Source organism: Anopheles coluzzii, chromosome X (assembly GCF_943734685.1).
Source record: "Anopheles coluzzii chromosome X, AcolN3, whole genome shotgun sequence".
NCBI classification, from domain to species: Eukaryota; Metazoa; Arthropoda; class Insecta; order Diptera; family Culicidae; genus Anopheles; species Anopheles coluzzii.
The window spans coordinates 6,002,993-6,018,533 of NC_064669.1; the positions used below are offsets into that span (position 1 = coordinate 6,002,993).

The 15,541-nt window shown below is 44.7% G+C and overlaps 1 protein-coding gene across 2 annotated transcripts in view; it reads left to right on the forward strand.

The window, feature by feature from the left end:
* Positions 1-15,541, forward strand: part of LOC120961686 (uncharacterized) — a 395,308-nt gene that overhangs the window by 226,907 nt on the left and 152,860 nt on the right. The gene's annotated exons all lie outside the window — the stretch shown is intronic.

A 15,541-nucleotide genomic window follows, 5' to 3' on the forward strand; every position in this document is an offset into this window, starting at 1 on the left:
CTTCCGAGCGCCCCAGGGGAAGTTGTTTTCGTGGCGAAAAAAGTTAGGCTAAGTAATAAATCCCTTTCACAAGCAGTACACTGGTAGTGGGGGCGGGTAGATGAAGAGAGAACCATCCCAGGATGCTTGCTAGTTTAGCGACGCTCATGCTTGTCGATTTTTGCATCCCCGGTTGGAGTGGGCGGGAGCAAACGCTTCGAGAAGCTGCACAAGTGCTCTGTGGTGAATATTAATTACTACTCGGAACCTCTCGCATCCTTGTGTGTGTGTGTGTGTTATGTACAATGGCATAGCCTTTCGGTGAGAGGTGAGCACGAATTAACACGGTGACTTTTCAAGGCCCCCAAACACTGCTACCGTCGTGTGATACTCCCTCACAGCACTCAACTAATGAGCTTGCGCCAGCAACCGGCCCTTGGAATGATGTGCAAAATTTGATCCTTTCGGACGAAGGTAGGCGCTGCTTATTTCGCTCCGATGAAGGTGTGCTTTCATCGATTAGTAGCAGCAGCAGCAGCAGCGACGTTTCGATCCCTGTCGACATCAGCCGAATCGCATCGGTGGAGAAGCTATCGGTTACCCTAATCTCAACTCAAACACGCTGCCGGGAACGCGGAGAAACATGCGTTTAGTGAACGCTAGGAGTGGACCCAGCGCGCCTGAATGGTGCGCTACCCGCATCACAGTGGCATTGCATAACTGTGGGGCGAGCGAGGACAGCGAGCGTCGTTGATTGACTGCGTATTGCGAAGATGAAGCGGCAACCCAGCCATTTCGAAATGGGTTCATGTGCTTCCCTTTTCAAGTTCTTTGCCTCAATCATGGGTTTTAATGCAGACTTTTTGGATCTAAAACGTTCATCTTTATTCTCTTTCTTTCCAGTTTTGTTTATGTTTTCTTTTTGTCAGCATGTATTCATTGATTGCTTTGTACGTTTGTGTTACTGCCTCTTTTCTTTTCAGTTTTTGCTAGTTTTTAATGGATTAAATTGTTGTATAACTTTTATTTTTATATGTTATTTTAGAGTTCTTTTCTTCTTCTTTTTGTGTTCCCTTTTCATTGAATGTTTTTACTCTTTCTTCTTGTTTTTAATTGTTTTTTTAAATCAGTGTTTAATTTTGTGTAATTCAAAGTATAGTAAAAATTACATATTTTATTGCATACTTTTGGGGGTCTTCGGGGACATTTACATTGTATTTAATATCAAAAATTTCATACGGCTCTCCCAATGGTCTTTTTCCCTCGACCCTAGATGTGTGGTGATTGCTCGAATTATACTCATATAAATGTCCGTGTCGCCCGTGCGTATTGGACATTATTTTTCAATTATCTAAAAACGCCCAAAACTATGCAATGCTACCCAAGAAAGGTGCTTTATAACGCTTCTAAACAGCATTTCAATAACTGTTGAGCCGAATGATATCTTCACTTCCAGCAATGGCAACCTTGCGTTGCGGGAGGGCCCAACCCAATAGGGCTCGATCGCACCCGAGACGCAAAATTATAAACTGAACGTTTGATGCGAGCCGTGCTGGTGCGGTGGATGTGTCGGTCGGTCAGTCATTAGGCTGCAAAAAAAAAAAAGAAAAGCGGGTCAAGGCTGTACTGGTCTGTCCAAATCTGGCTACCAAAGCCGCCCACGGGCCTCTGGCCGACCGCAGTAAATTAGTCAAAATGAAATTTAATCCCTTTTCCCCCCGTTTCTCTTGCCATTGCGGGGGTTGAACAGCACCAAGTAGCGAGTGTGGGGTTTTCTTTTCGGTTTGTTTTTCGTGTCGCACTGGGAAACGTTTTGTCCAACTCGGTCGGCGCGAAATTGAACGTGACAACGTGTAATCTGCACCTACCGATTCGCTGGTTTCGCTGGTAGAAAGCGCTTCCCATTGCTTGTCTGGTGCTTTTTGCCCGACTAGTTTGCGCTCTCATTAGGACGATTAGCTAAGAAAAGGGGAGGCCATCGCCCGGCAGGATAAATGTCCTAGTCCGTATCCTTCCCTGGTGGGCCTGGCGTTGCTTCCAACAAGCAGCGAAAGCCGTTCCACCGGCCTCCGCCCAGTGCGAGTGGGCGGGTTTACCTCCCCCAGAAAGGGAGAACCAAACCGTACCCGAGGAAAGTGATACAGAACCATCAAGAAGGGGGCAGCGGTGCAGTAAAATGTAATCAACTAATTGGATGTTAATGGGAAGCAAAATCCGTGCAAATCAATACGAGATCGGCGAGGGCAAGAGCTGGCAGGAATGGCGTAGGACGAATAAGAAGAAAGTAGTATTGAATGGCAAAATCGGAATTGCGCCAGGAAAATGGATGAGCTTTCATACACACATACATATATACACATACACGTATACACGTCTACGCGAGGGACACACAATTACGAATGCGTTCGGAGCAGATGGAACGGATTTTTGCCATTCCGAGAAGCATTTTATGTGTCGCACATGTGTAGTGTGATTTTTTTCTCCCGTTGTTTCTGTAATACATTTTTCCACCCTCTTGTCACCCGCTCACCATCCCTACCAACGCTCCCAACTCCGCCACACTCCGCCGACTGTCAAAAAGCGTCCCGCTTGCACAAGATAGCATAATGAGAGGGTTGCACCATAATTATCATCTCTCATGCTCTCATCGCAACTCATCAGGGCCCTCACTAGGCGGAGGCCCCAGCCAGGGCCCAGGTCGGACCGGTCGCACGACAGCCACTTGGCGCCTTTCGCTTTGCCATTACTTTTGCAACTGCGGCCTGTTGGCAGTCGGCCAAGTCGGTAGTGAGCGTGTGAGCGAGCGAGTCTCTGACCTTGTCACTGGTTTTTTTCTCCATCACGAAGCAGTTCCGGCACAGAGACTAATGGGAGCAGGGGGGGGGGGGGAGAGGAAGATTTATAACCGTTCTTCGACTTCGCGACCGAGTTGGCCGATGGCCCAATGCAGGGGGTTTGCCTTTTTGGCGCTGGAGAAACTACACTGCGTGAAATTGAAATGGCACCACCTTTTTTTTTAATTTTTAGCGATAATTGTGGAATTACCTCACCGATAAAGATTCTGCTAGTTCGGAAGGTTAAAATAACCTGCTTTAATCCTTTCAAGTACATCATTTTTAATATTCTTGCGGGATTTGTATCCCTGTCTATTTTTATCAATATTCATATAAAAAACACAAGTTTTTTTCAAGTCCAAGATGTTAATCCACATCAATTTGATAGTTCATTTGCATTATCATATTTTTTTATTTCTTCAGCATGATTTTCAACACTTCAACTGTCAACGGGTGATGCGATCCGCCGTCAAATTGCGGTGAAAAAACGATGGAAGAAGCATTTTACAGGGGGTTTTCAAGTCACTTTCGAATGTCAACATAATTATTCATCACATTCAAGATGTTTTTCAACAGCTGTCAAATGGTGAATTTGCTTCACAATGAAATTTCAGTTTCAACACATGATTTTCAACACATAACAAAGAACTGTAGAACTCAATCCAGGTTGAGGCGTGTTGAAAATCATGCTGAAGAAATTCAAAATTATTCTGATTGAAATGAAATATCAGGTTTATGTGGATTACAGGGGTTTTCAAGTCACTTTCAAATGTTTACATTGTTATTCACCACGTGAAAGATGTTAATCTACATCAATATGATATTTTATTTCCATCAAATTGATTTTTAATTTCATCAGCATGATTTTCAACACGCCTCAAGTTGGATTGAGTTTGACAGTTTTTTGTTATGTGTTGAAAATCATGTGTTGAAACTGAAATTTCATTTTGAAGCAAATGCACTATTTGATAGCTGTTGAAAAACATCTTGAAGGCGGTGAATAATTATGTGCACATTCAAAAGTGACTTAGAAACCCCACGTGTTGTACGTGGTGAATAACAATGTTTGCACTCGAAAGTGAACACTCGAACCCTTGTATTATGAAGCAAATATATTATTTGACAGCTGATGAAAATCATCTTCGGGGCGGTGAATAATTGGAAAACTTGGAGACTTGGAAAATTGGAGACTTGGAAAACTTTAAAACGACAATTTTATACTTTAAAACTGTGTACCAAATTGTTTCATTTAGATAGCTTCAATTTTGTTTCAAAGGACAATCTTTTCCAAATAATAAATGCCACGCCATAAACGTACTATGCGCGCTCTGGCTCAACTTACAGGGATTTCCAGGTCACTATCGAATGTGCTCATAATTATTCACCACCTCCAAGATGTTTTTCGACAGCGGTCAAATGGTGTATTTGCTTCACAGTAAAATGCTGCTGACATCGTTTTTTCATCGTGGTTTGAAGCCGGATCGCATCACCCGTTGATAGTTTAGGTGTTGAAAATCATGCTGAAGAAATAAAAAATAATTATGATGCAAATGAAATATCAGTGTTATGTGGAATAACATTTTGCACGCGGTGAAAAACAATATGCACATCCGAAAGAGGCTTGGAAAACTCTGTAAAAGTAAAACTTCAATGATTGTAATGGATTGCAAATCAAACGGAGTGTACAAGATTAAGACGGATCAATAAAAACTTGTAGAGTGGCGCCAGTCAAATAACATGTAACGCTGAAGAGTATTCCAAGAAAAGAAAGGTGTAAATCAGTATTCAAGAAAGGTTTAAACCAGGTTATTTAAGTCTTTATCGGTATGGAAATTCAGCATTTTTTGCAACAACAAAAAAAAAAGACACGTTAGTACTATTTTTATTCCGCGCAGTGTAGTAGTGCGGGCTAGTGAAAAGAGCAAAACCATGGGGCGTCACGTAGAGTGGGGCGAGAAACGGACACGAAACGACGGCGGGGGTAATAAATCGGGTGTCGTGTTTTCTTCGATGTTGTACATCGAATCTGGAAAATCAGAAAGGAAAGGGGAGGGGGCAGGGAGAAGGGGGGGGGGGAAATGATACTAAAAGAAGCAAAAAGGCTGCGCGCCAAACGGGGAAAGGGAACGTAAATTATGGCGCGAAGAATCTTCCGACCCCGGGACGTTCCGCCTGTGTGTACATGTGTGTAAGAAAGACTTCTTTGGGGGCAAGGGTGGGGAGAGGGAGCAGGAAAACGAGTGACAGTAAGCAAAAAAAAAAAAGATACCAAAAATACTGCATCGTAGAACAAAACGGCGAGAGTTTGACCAGTAATTAAGATAAGATTAATTTCACTTACGTTTCCGTGGAGCTTACGGATGCGCCGGAAGCGCGGCAAAGCTAAACCAGCCGTTTTTGTTGGTTCGTTTGTGATGCTCCTCCCGCCTTCCCCCCCCCCCTCCCCTCACTCTTTTTCATCCCCTCAGATGGCAATCTAATGGACACTTTCCACCCCGATGATGGTGGCGCACCCGTTCATGCAATTTTTAGCAAAATAATGAAGACATTTTCCGCAACCGGATCGCTTACCGGCCACCGGGCCACTGCGACTGTACCCTGCTTCCTGCTGCCTTTCGGGGAGGGTTTTGCTTACCACAGCTTCGGTCCGCTTAGCAGTGCCAGCGCAACACCCCCGGGGGTGGAGCGGTGTTTGTAATTAATGATGTGGGTTTTTCGGTGTGCTGCGTGCGCGGTGTGGTGCAGGTGCTGGCTGGGATTGTGTGTACAAAAACAATCCAACACAATTTTCTAGCTACTTCCTCTCTCTCTCTCTCTCACACACACACACACACACACACACACACACACACACAACAACACTTGCTCCCTTTTTTTCGTACATCCATTCATTTTCAAGCCATCGTACTACACCGTGCAAACCGTACTGGCGTCGATGTAATCCTGTTACATATTTATAACTTTTCGAGTAAGCTTGACTTGAGTAGGTGCGAAAACTTTTGCTCACCCTCCCCCCCGGTGCACTCCACCGTTACTGGCACGTGGCCTGCCGGTGCAAAAACTGGAAGAAAATGGGTGTAAAATTAGTTAGGACAAGTACGGGCAACTTTATGGCAACCGACGCTCGTGCGCTGCCAGGCGCAGCCTGGGTCGGGAGCGGTATTGTGTAGCTCGAACCTTTGGTACGCTTTGCCAGCGGGAGCCATTGCAACTGGAGTTTAAATAGGGAGCAAAAAAGAAACACACACACACACACACAGACAAACAAAATGAATACGAGACAATTGTTTGAAGTAGTAACAGTCAAGTGTGCCAAACTGAAAAAGGGATTTGGCATAGTTTGGGCAGCCGTGCCGAGCGCCGTGCGGAGCTGCCGGTCGCCCAAAGGCATGCAATATAAATCTAGTGGGAAACTTAACAGTTGATAGCCTAGAGAAGCTTCTGCCCAGGTGTCCCGTTTTAGGAGCGTTTCAGCCAGAAGTGTTTTTGACCCACCGTCAACTGAATTGAATACGAATTGCTGATCCTGGAGGGCCCACGCTACGCTGGATGAATAACAGAATAATTGTTTGAGGGCCTGAGGCTACGAAAACGATTTTTTGGATATCTTCTTTCTGGTGCTAAGTAACGTCATTCGAGCTGTTTATGTTAGTATGACGATGATGATCATATTTACACGATTTTTTTAGTAGAGTTGTTGGATCAGGAAGCAACAAATACTTATAATTGTTGCTTGCTGCACACCACATATAATGTAGAAATAAAATAAATAATTATATAATATAAAATGGTACAACGTATATGGCTCAATATAAAGTGGTAAACAACAGAACTCGGAACAAAAAAGCGATACGTTTTAGTTGGCCAATTAAAGACTATGCACTCAGGAATTAAAATTCAAATATAATTAAGCTAACAGTCCTAACTGTGAAAAATGTGGCTGTGCTGAAAACATTCAGCACAAACTAAAAGAATGTCGTGAGAGAAAGATATTCAGTGAAGTAGCTCAAGAGCTCAAAATTAGAGCATTGCCGTTCGTTAGATTGATAAATTCCAGACTTTAGACTTTTTTTATAAATAACTATGGTGTCCTTTCCGTTTTAAGTTGGTAGGCTGAAATTTCACCCTGTCAGCTGTTTGCATTGTATAGCAGTTTTCGAGCAGCTATCTAAATGGGTATAATAAACATGGCTTATCCCAATGTGTATGAATTTAGAAGGCTGAATGAAGATTTTAAGTATTCCTCAAGCCTGAAGAGTGTTTTAAGTATTCCTCAAGCCTCTAGAAAGCTTGTTTGAACAAAATTCCTGTCGAAAAGTGATATTCAAATTTGGTTATAAAAAACATGCTATGGGACCACCTGGACTACATACACTTTGATTGTGGATCCCATCAACAGATCTCTTTAATGCACCTTGGGATAAATGTAAACACTACCTTGTTTTGCCATTTTTCGAACAGGTACTCGAATATAATTGTAGCTTTGAGGCTAGAATAGTCTAGACTGAAAATTGCAGGCTAGTTTTATGTGTGGTTTTGTATGGAGTGTTTGCATGATTTCAGTCTCCAACTGTCAAACTCCATACAAAAAGCTGACTAGAATTGTGAAGGGCCCCAATATGGGAAAACAATTAATCAAGGGAAATGCACCCGCAAATGAATAAACAAGGATTAAAGCATATACTAAATTTAGTCTAAGAGAAGAAGTAGGTTATATTTAAGCGAATAATGTAATAACAACTTAATTAGGGTAACTGTACCAGTATTCGGCAGTATACCTGCTTACAGCAGGGTTACTAAAAACGTGTAATTACGCAAAAACGCGTAGACAATAGTCTTCACACTTATTGTTTTAAATAGAGATATACTCATTTGTTAGTCATATACGACATATCACATCTTTTCCTTGCATATTTTTCAAAATATTAAATAAAATGTGCAGAGTTCACAATTTTTCGGCAGATTTGCTGTCAGCCAATAGTTCGGCAGATTTCGTTATTAAGAGAACCAGAACAGTAAACCAATGAAAGTGTGGTTTTTATGAAAGATTACGCATATGGTTGTTGAATCTATTCTAGCCCGTTTAGAACTTTAAAATTACCAACAAAAAAAAACAAATAATTATTCCCTTTTATGCTGCCGAACAAAGGTAAATTTTGATTTTTGACAGATCAATGCTGTAGGCTCCTGCCGAAAAGCTTGAAACAATAACACACTTTTGATTTTGCTGCATATTCATTTATAACTTGATCAGAACACTGCAATGCTTATGTCGACAGATTAAAACACATTTCTTGTATCAAATATTAACAATTTCACTATATATAATCCAATAACTTGAGAGAAAAATAATAATTTGTGAGCCAGCCGGAGCGGTAACTGAAATTAAAATGACTGTAAAAATTGCCAGCAAAATGCCCGAAATGGGCAACATAAAATTAATAATTTAAGTACTTTTCAACACCAATCTTTAAAAAAGTGAGAGTGTAAAACTGTTTTAAACATTTTTGACTACCTATTGGCATTAATTAAAACATTTACCGACCCGTATTCGCACTGCCGAAAATAGGAACAAAAACAGTGTTTGCATTTTCGCGAATATCTCTAAAAAATACATTTATATCGGCAAATTAATAAATAGCACAACATAATACGATATCGTGTATCGTTCAAAATAATGCCACTTGCATGAAAAATAATAAAAATTGTAAATGTACCAGCAGTTTTAGTGAAACTGCTGCACTAACCTGCCCAATACTGGTACAATTACCCTAGTTGATTGGATGAAAAAAGTAGAACCTTCCAAAACTGAATTGCCAGTATAAGCCAGTAGTCGGCAAACTTTGCAACCAAAAGCACTCATTTCTGCAACAATTTTCGAAGAGTTCCACGTATCGAGCGTGAAGAACCGTGCCATGAACAGGAATTCCACTGTCAAAGTGTAAAATGGAGTTTTTTTTATTACATGTGCGAAACACATTCACCAGATCTGAGAGTGTCGTCACAAAACACAATTTTATTTGCATAATATTGTTGCAAGATGCATCCTGTTTCATAGCCCTGTAACGGGCTAATATAGCAAATATTAATAATAATAAAAAAATCATAATTAAAAAGTACACAATGCATGATCGTTTGTGCTGTAAAAATCCTACCGAAATGTCTGCCGTGGTTCTAAGCTAGAATTTGATGTGCAAATGTAGAAAATTGCATTATGAGTGCCATAAAAAACAGTGCTATAAATGGTTTAAAACCTCATTTTGGAATGCCTTCTGGCGCTACTCAAAGTGGAGTTACGATTGTAACTGTACTAATTATTGTGAAGCTTTCCTAACCAAGGAGAGCATACAGCAGGATTGAACTGAATCTCCTAGAATGGGCGAATACCCAAACTACGCCCCTTTCGGGTAGGTCCCGGTTGAGCTCATCGCTTACTTGTAGTGGCGCGGGCACTACCGGGCCACCGCACCGTAGCTGTGTGTTAACATTAGAGGCTAGGGTTTATGACAATTGCCTTGATTATTGTTGGCCACGGTGGTGCCGGAGCAAGACCGGGAAATGCCATTAATTGTCGCCGGCCGTTCGTAAATAAAAAAAAAAGATGGTACACGCGGATGCATCGTAAAGCGTGGCGGAGTTGATGAGCCATCCATCCGTCCATGCGTTTTGCGCACTTGAGTCCCGCCCGGACTCGGACAGGTTGTGGGGTTTGTGTAGTGCGTAGCACGTCTTGAGCGAGCTGCTCCTAGGGCAGTCGAACTGGGCCAAGCCAGTGCCTGGGCTAGTGCGATGCGCCACCAAAACTCAACCCCAAACGCCTCTCCAAGGGGACGCGATTTGATGGCTTCATTGTGAATCTCGTAAAATGCCGTTTACGAGGCTTATCGCTAGATAGTCATCCTCGACCATCGCCTGTGCCGCTTTGAGTGGTGACCCCTTGGTGACGGTACGGCTGCAGAGGAATAAAGGCCCCCCATCTCCCAACCTTCCTAGAGCGTACCGCTGCATTTGCTCCGGAAATGGAGGATATAGTTACTGTTCGTTCGTGTGTGTGTGTGTGTGGGAGATTACGAACGTGAGTCATGTTTGAGTTTTACTTTTCTCGCCATGCAGGACGATACCATGAGCGTAGGAGGTTTGCTTGGGTCAAAAGTATGATGAATGGTGGAACATTTCGTAAGAGATGGGCACCCTTTAATATGACCAAATGACTTGCCTTTAAACGGTATGGTTGGACAATGTATGTGCAGTGATTGTAGCTGTGCTTGGGAGGAGGGTACTCGTTTTCTTGTGTACTGCAGCTAATATAGCATCACAAGGTCCTAAAGGCTCAATCAATGAGAACAACGTGTGCTATGAGGACTCGCATAACTAGAAGGACGCCTCAAAAGTATGCAATAAACAGGACATATCGTTCCGGCAAAGCAACAAACGGTTGATTAACAAGCAACATTCACAGCAACGATTTCAAACGGAAAAGAGTTGTCACAACCACTCACTAAAAAAGTAAAAATTAAATCTCCATTGAGGTACTGCTGACGGACCGCTAATGAAGCGTTCCCGACAAAGCGCACCGCACACGAGAAACTATTTTGACACATTTTGCCCTCACCCGCGTCCCCTTAATTGAGCGTGACAAGCTTGCACACAGGGCGACACTTTGCCGCTAGCGAAGGAAGTAATAAGCCGCCTCTGCGCTGACTGACAGCTGACCATAGCTGTCCTCGCCCGAGGGCAGGAGCCGGAGCCCATCGAAACATGATGAATTGAGCGCCGGTAGGTAGGCAACCTGCCCTGCCAGCTGTTTCACACTCCTTGCGATAGTTTGCGCTCGAGTCGTGGTTTGCGCTTCGCCCTTGCGTCGCACACTTTCAGCCAGGTAAATCTAAGCTCTTTGCCGCCACCCGTGTTTCCCTCCGTCTCGCCTCCTTTTTTTGCCTCGCAGCGTTGCAAAATTATAACTAAACGCCACCGATTTGTCACCGCGCTCCGGTGGCGTGAAGGGTGCAGAAGAAACACGGGCCGTGGGTGGATCAACGTTACATTGACGACGGTATCAGCCGTGATTTTTTCAACGACCGTCGTCATCGCTGCAAAGGTCAGGCTTAATTGAAGTTTTGGTAGGGATAACAGAACGAGAGAGAGAGAGAGAGAGAATGAAGGGACTAAAGGCTCTGGTTTGTCAAAAATCAATAGCTTGCTTGCTGGAGATTTTTGATCTTTTTTTTTTCTTCTCTCCCTTGATCGCCTCGTTACCTGGGCGAAGCGGTGGTTGCCGTGCCGGCTCTCGAATGTGTCGCAAAGTGTCGCTCGCTTATAAGTGATATTAATGACGCGCCAGAAGATGGGTGGTAGATGGCGCTAACGCTGCGCTGTTAGCGGCGAGCGTCGATCGTGAAAGTGCGAGCGCCTGATTGGGAATCAATCGCCGAAAGGACACACCACCCGGACACTGTTGACAGGGGGTAGTGAGTGCAGGAAAAAAAAACCTTACATACAACCAAAAACAACAAACCCCGCGAGCGGTTGGATAAAGTGAGCGTGTGAGAAAAACACGACCAACCCGCTACGAGTCAATTGATGGCAGATAGCAATCAATCATCCCGCTTAATGGGCCACCAGGGAAGGACATATAGCGCGCGGAAACCTGCCTGCCATAACCGGGTCACACACACACACACGCACACGTATATTAGGATTGGGCTTAACCATTACTACCCGATCGAGAGGCTCAATCACATCCGGGGGAGGAGGGGAGGGGATGGTTGAAGAGCATGCGTCCTTCAATGCAAAACGCCCCCTGTCGCTCATCGTGTCCCTTGCTCAAAAGTTGTTTCTTCCGCGAAAAGCGCACGCGGGAGCATCCATTGATTACGTTACGCTTTTGTTGCAGCTTGGCAGGGAAGGCATTTGGAGTTGCTTTTTTTTGGTAGCAATCAGAACTGGTGATGTGGAATGAAATGAGAGAGCCGACACCTTTGTAAAACCCAGTTATTATTTGTCTTCGCCTTGTATGACAGTTGCGTTCTGTCATAATGAACTTTGGGCATTGAAGTACAGCTTTAGCGTTGTTTGTGGTTGACTATTTTATAGTTTAAGAAAGTATACAGGGTTTCGTATCATATAAGGGAATAGCTCAATCACTCAGGGGAATGTTGCAAATCGGTAGTGCAATGTTGCAAGCAAGCTGTGGAAGTTTGCAATCATATAGGGGAATGCTGCAAATCGGTAGTGGAATGTTGCACGCAGCCTGCTGGAGCTGTCATCCGATTGTGGGTGCCAGTGTTTTCTAAAAAAGCATCATTTGCTGTTATTTTCGTGTGGCATTCAGCTGTACACATGACAAATTAAATAAATCCTGCTGCGGAGCCATGATTAAACATGGTACATTAATAAAATTTACGAAAATATTTTGGGGTATTTACAGCGGCACCCACAGTCTGATGACAGCTCTAGCAGTATGCTTGCAAAATTCCCCTCGTCGATTGCAACACTCTCTGTATATGGTTGCAAACTACCAAAGCTTGCTTGCAACATTCCACTACCGATTTGCAACATTCCCCTATATGATAAAACTGTTGTCTTAAATGATACTTAACCCTGTAAATGCTGTTATCATATCCTGCTTCAAAAAGTTTTGTAATCCTCCTAATATTACATTAATTTTACATATTTTTAAACCCAATCCCTGTTGCGAATGAGAATTGATTTCAATTTTATAGAGTTTATACATAATTGAGTCGCGTGGTACAGTCGTCAACTTGAACGACTCGATAACATGCCCGTCATGCGTTCAAGCCTAGAATGGACCGTCCCCCCGTTTCAAGGATTGATTGATCCGGCTGTGTGGTAATGCATTAAATCTCGCAAACCTGTACAGGCCGGCATGTCCCCGTAGGACGTTACGCCAAATAGAAGAAGCAGAAGAGCATAATTGGGTGGGTTAACATAACATTGACAGCTAAGAATTTTCAAACTGCACGTTGAAAAATTTATTTCAATATTTGGCATTTTCATGCGTCACGTTATGCATGGATGTCCCCCGCCTTCGTTTCAAGCTGTCGCAAACAAAAAACAAACAAAAAAAAAAACACAAAAAGCATCCAAAGCATCAGCCCCCCCGTTGCGCCAGGCTCCAAATGTTGGGATGAATATTTTATGTAAATTTGCCATTCAGTGTCTTTCCCTCCCCTGGCACGCCCGTTCCACTTTCCCGCGGCAAAATGGCGGTCCCGGGACAGCAAGGCGGCACAGGAAGGGGAAGGGCCATATCATGCCGGCTTAAATGTTTCTTATAAATAACAGCGAAAACAATCAATGCGGCTCAGTGCGGTTGCGTGGCATTGGGGCTTACGAAGCAGTGGCTGTGTGTGTGTGTGTGTGTGTGAAAGAGGAAGAGAGTTGATGGAGCACACACAGCGCTCCATTCTCGCCACCCAGCACAGTTGCGAGGGTTTACTACTTCGTACTTTCGCGTCCAAAAAGTGATGGGGATCGTCGTATATTATCCCGCCACCGCCAAAAAGCTGGTTCTCCCCCCCCCCCCACGTTAATGGGTGTAATAGAATAGGCCTATAACTGTCGCTGGGTGGTGGGGAGGAAGAGGGGTACCCAGTTTTGGACAAACAAGAGCTCTCCCCGTAGCCCGCATCAGCGTGCAGGAAACTTCCCATCGTGGTAGCATTAATGGTGGTTAGCGAAGGCGCGAACGCGCTGGCCGGAAACGGAAATACAACGATCTAATTAAGAATGTACACACACACACACACACACACACACACACACACACCGCCGAATACTTTTGGGCGCGTGGGCAAGGGGTGTTGAGGGCGATGAGCTAAGGAAATGGGACAGAACGAACGGAACTACTCAAACGATCGCAACATCAACAACAAGCGTAATTTCAGCCATCCCTCCATTTCCATTTCGCTCGTCGTACAACGGGCCTATAAACGGGTGACCATTACCGGTTCCCAACCCCCCCCCCCCCTCTCCTCCCCCAAGTGGCAAGGTTTGTGTCCTGATTTTTTTTCTGCCTCCCTAGTTCCTTCGACTGTGTGTGGGCATTACACGCAGACGCACTTAATGTCTCCAGTCGAGCGAGAACCGGAATGGGCCGACGGGACGGGGCCATAAAAGTTCGCACTAAAAAGATTAAATGCCCATAGTTTGTGGTGTCCCACCCCCAGTGGGGTGGTGTGATAGTCTCAATGGCAATTTCCTAGCCATGCTCTTGCGACTTGTCGAACACACATTCTAGCTCAAATGTAAAAAAAATGCAGCCCGAGAAAGCTCAACCAGAAGTAAAACGAAAACTCGACCCTTATCCTGGTCACGGCACCAGACAATGATGAGCGATGTTTTTGCTGTCGTTGGTGTTGCTGGAGCGCAATAAAAAGGGCTTGATGCCTCTATCAGCTCGCGCTGTACGAAACACGAGACCCCCTAGCACTGCCACGCAACTCCAAACGTGTTAGGATTGGTTCGATTGGAATTTCCGGTTCCGGTCCCTGCCGAAGGTGTACCAAGGAGACGGCAGCGATACGCAAATACGGCATCGATAGCGTTCGGGGGTTTTAAGGGGGGGAGCGTTTTGCATTCGCACTTTTCCGGATGGCAGCTACGTTTCCCTCTACACATTCTGCTTGCCCCTTCTCCTTCTCCTCTGCCTTGCGTGCAACACTGACACACTATTCATCAATCAGCACCTCGATCCACCCGGTTCGCGTGTAGCGTGGAATGTCCCCGAGGGGGACTGTGTTTTGCTGCCCCCTCTCTTTCTTTCCTTCTTTTCCCGGGCTTTTGTTACGGGCGGGGATTGTTGTAGCAATACTTTTGTTCCCTCCCTGCGCTCTTCTCCGATCCCCCCCCCACCTCCCCTCTTTCGCAGCCCTTTGCCGCCATCCAGCCAGCCTGTCTCCTCGGGCGCAGCGGCTGAGTGCCCTGCTGTCAAGAGTGGCTGGTAGAAGTGGTACGGGAAGCGTTCTTCGCAGACCGTTTACAAAACATCTTCCCGTTTGCTTTCTGCCCTCCCTCCTCCCCCTCTTACCACTGCCATTGTAAATTGATATTCCACTCCAAAAGGGGAGGAAGGTCGATTGATTTTCAGTTTTGATCGGGCTATTGATAGATCAGTGGCAGGCAGTGAAGCTCGGGGGAGCCGCAGCAGCCTGGCACAACAACAACAATGGACGCAAATAATGGCGGGTACGGTATCTACCGAAGCATCACCGTCCGTGCCTTACTTTTTCACCCCCCACCTCCCCCACCCATCCCCCCATGGGTACAGAATTGGTAAGGGGATTGGATTATGCGACGAAACGGACAACAACAAAGGCTAAATGGACAGAATGCTTGGGCAACGGGTGTGAGGATTTACAGAATAGACGAGGGATCTCTTTAAACTGTGGAGAATCGTTTCAAAAGGAGGGATATAGAGAGAGTGTGTGTGAGAGAGAGAGAGCTTTTCTTTGGATTTGCTGTTCGGACTGTGCCGATATATCCCGCACCAGCTCTTCCCCGTTGATCTTGTTTGCTTTTATTTTGCCTTTTCTTTTGTGAGGAAAATCTTTCCCCTCGGCGGCGGGCTGAACCGTAGCAGTGGATTTATAATTGATGGTCTGTTTGCACATTTGCCGCAGCTCCACACGTTTGCTATTGTGTGTGTGTGTGTGTGTGTGTGTGTGTCTTCAACAAAGGTCGAAAATGTTTGCTCGCCCGATCGGAGA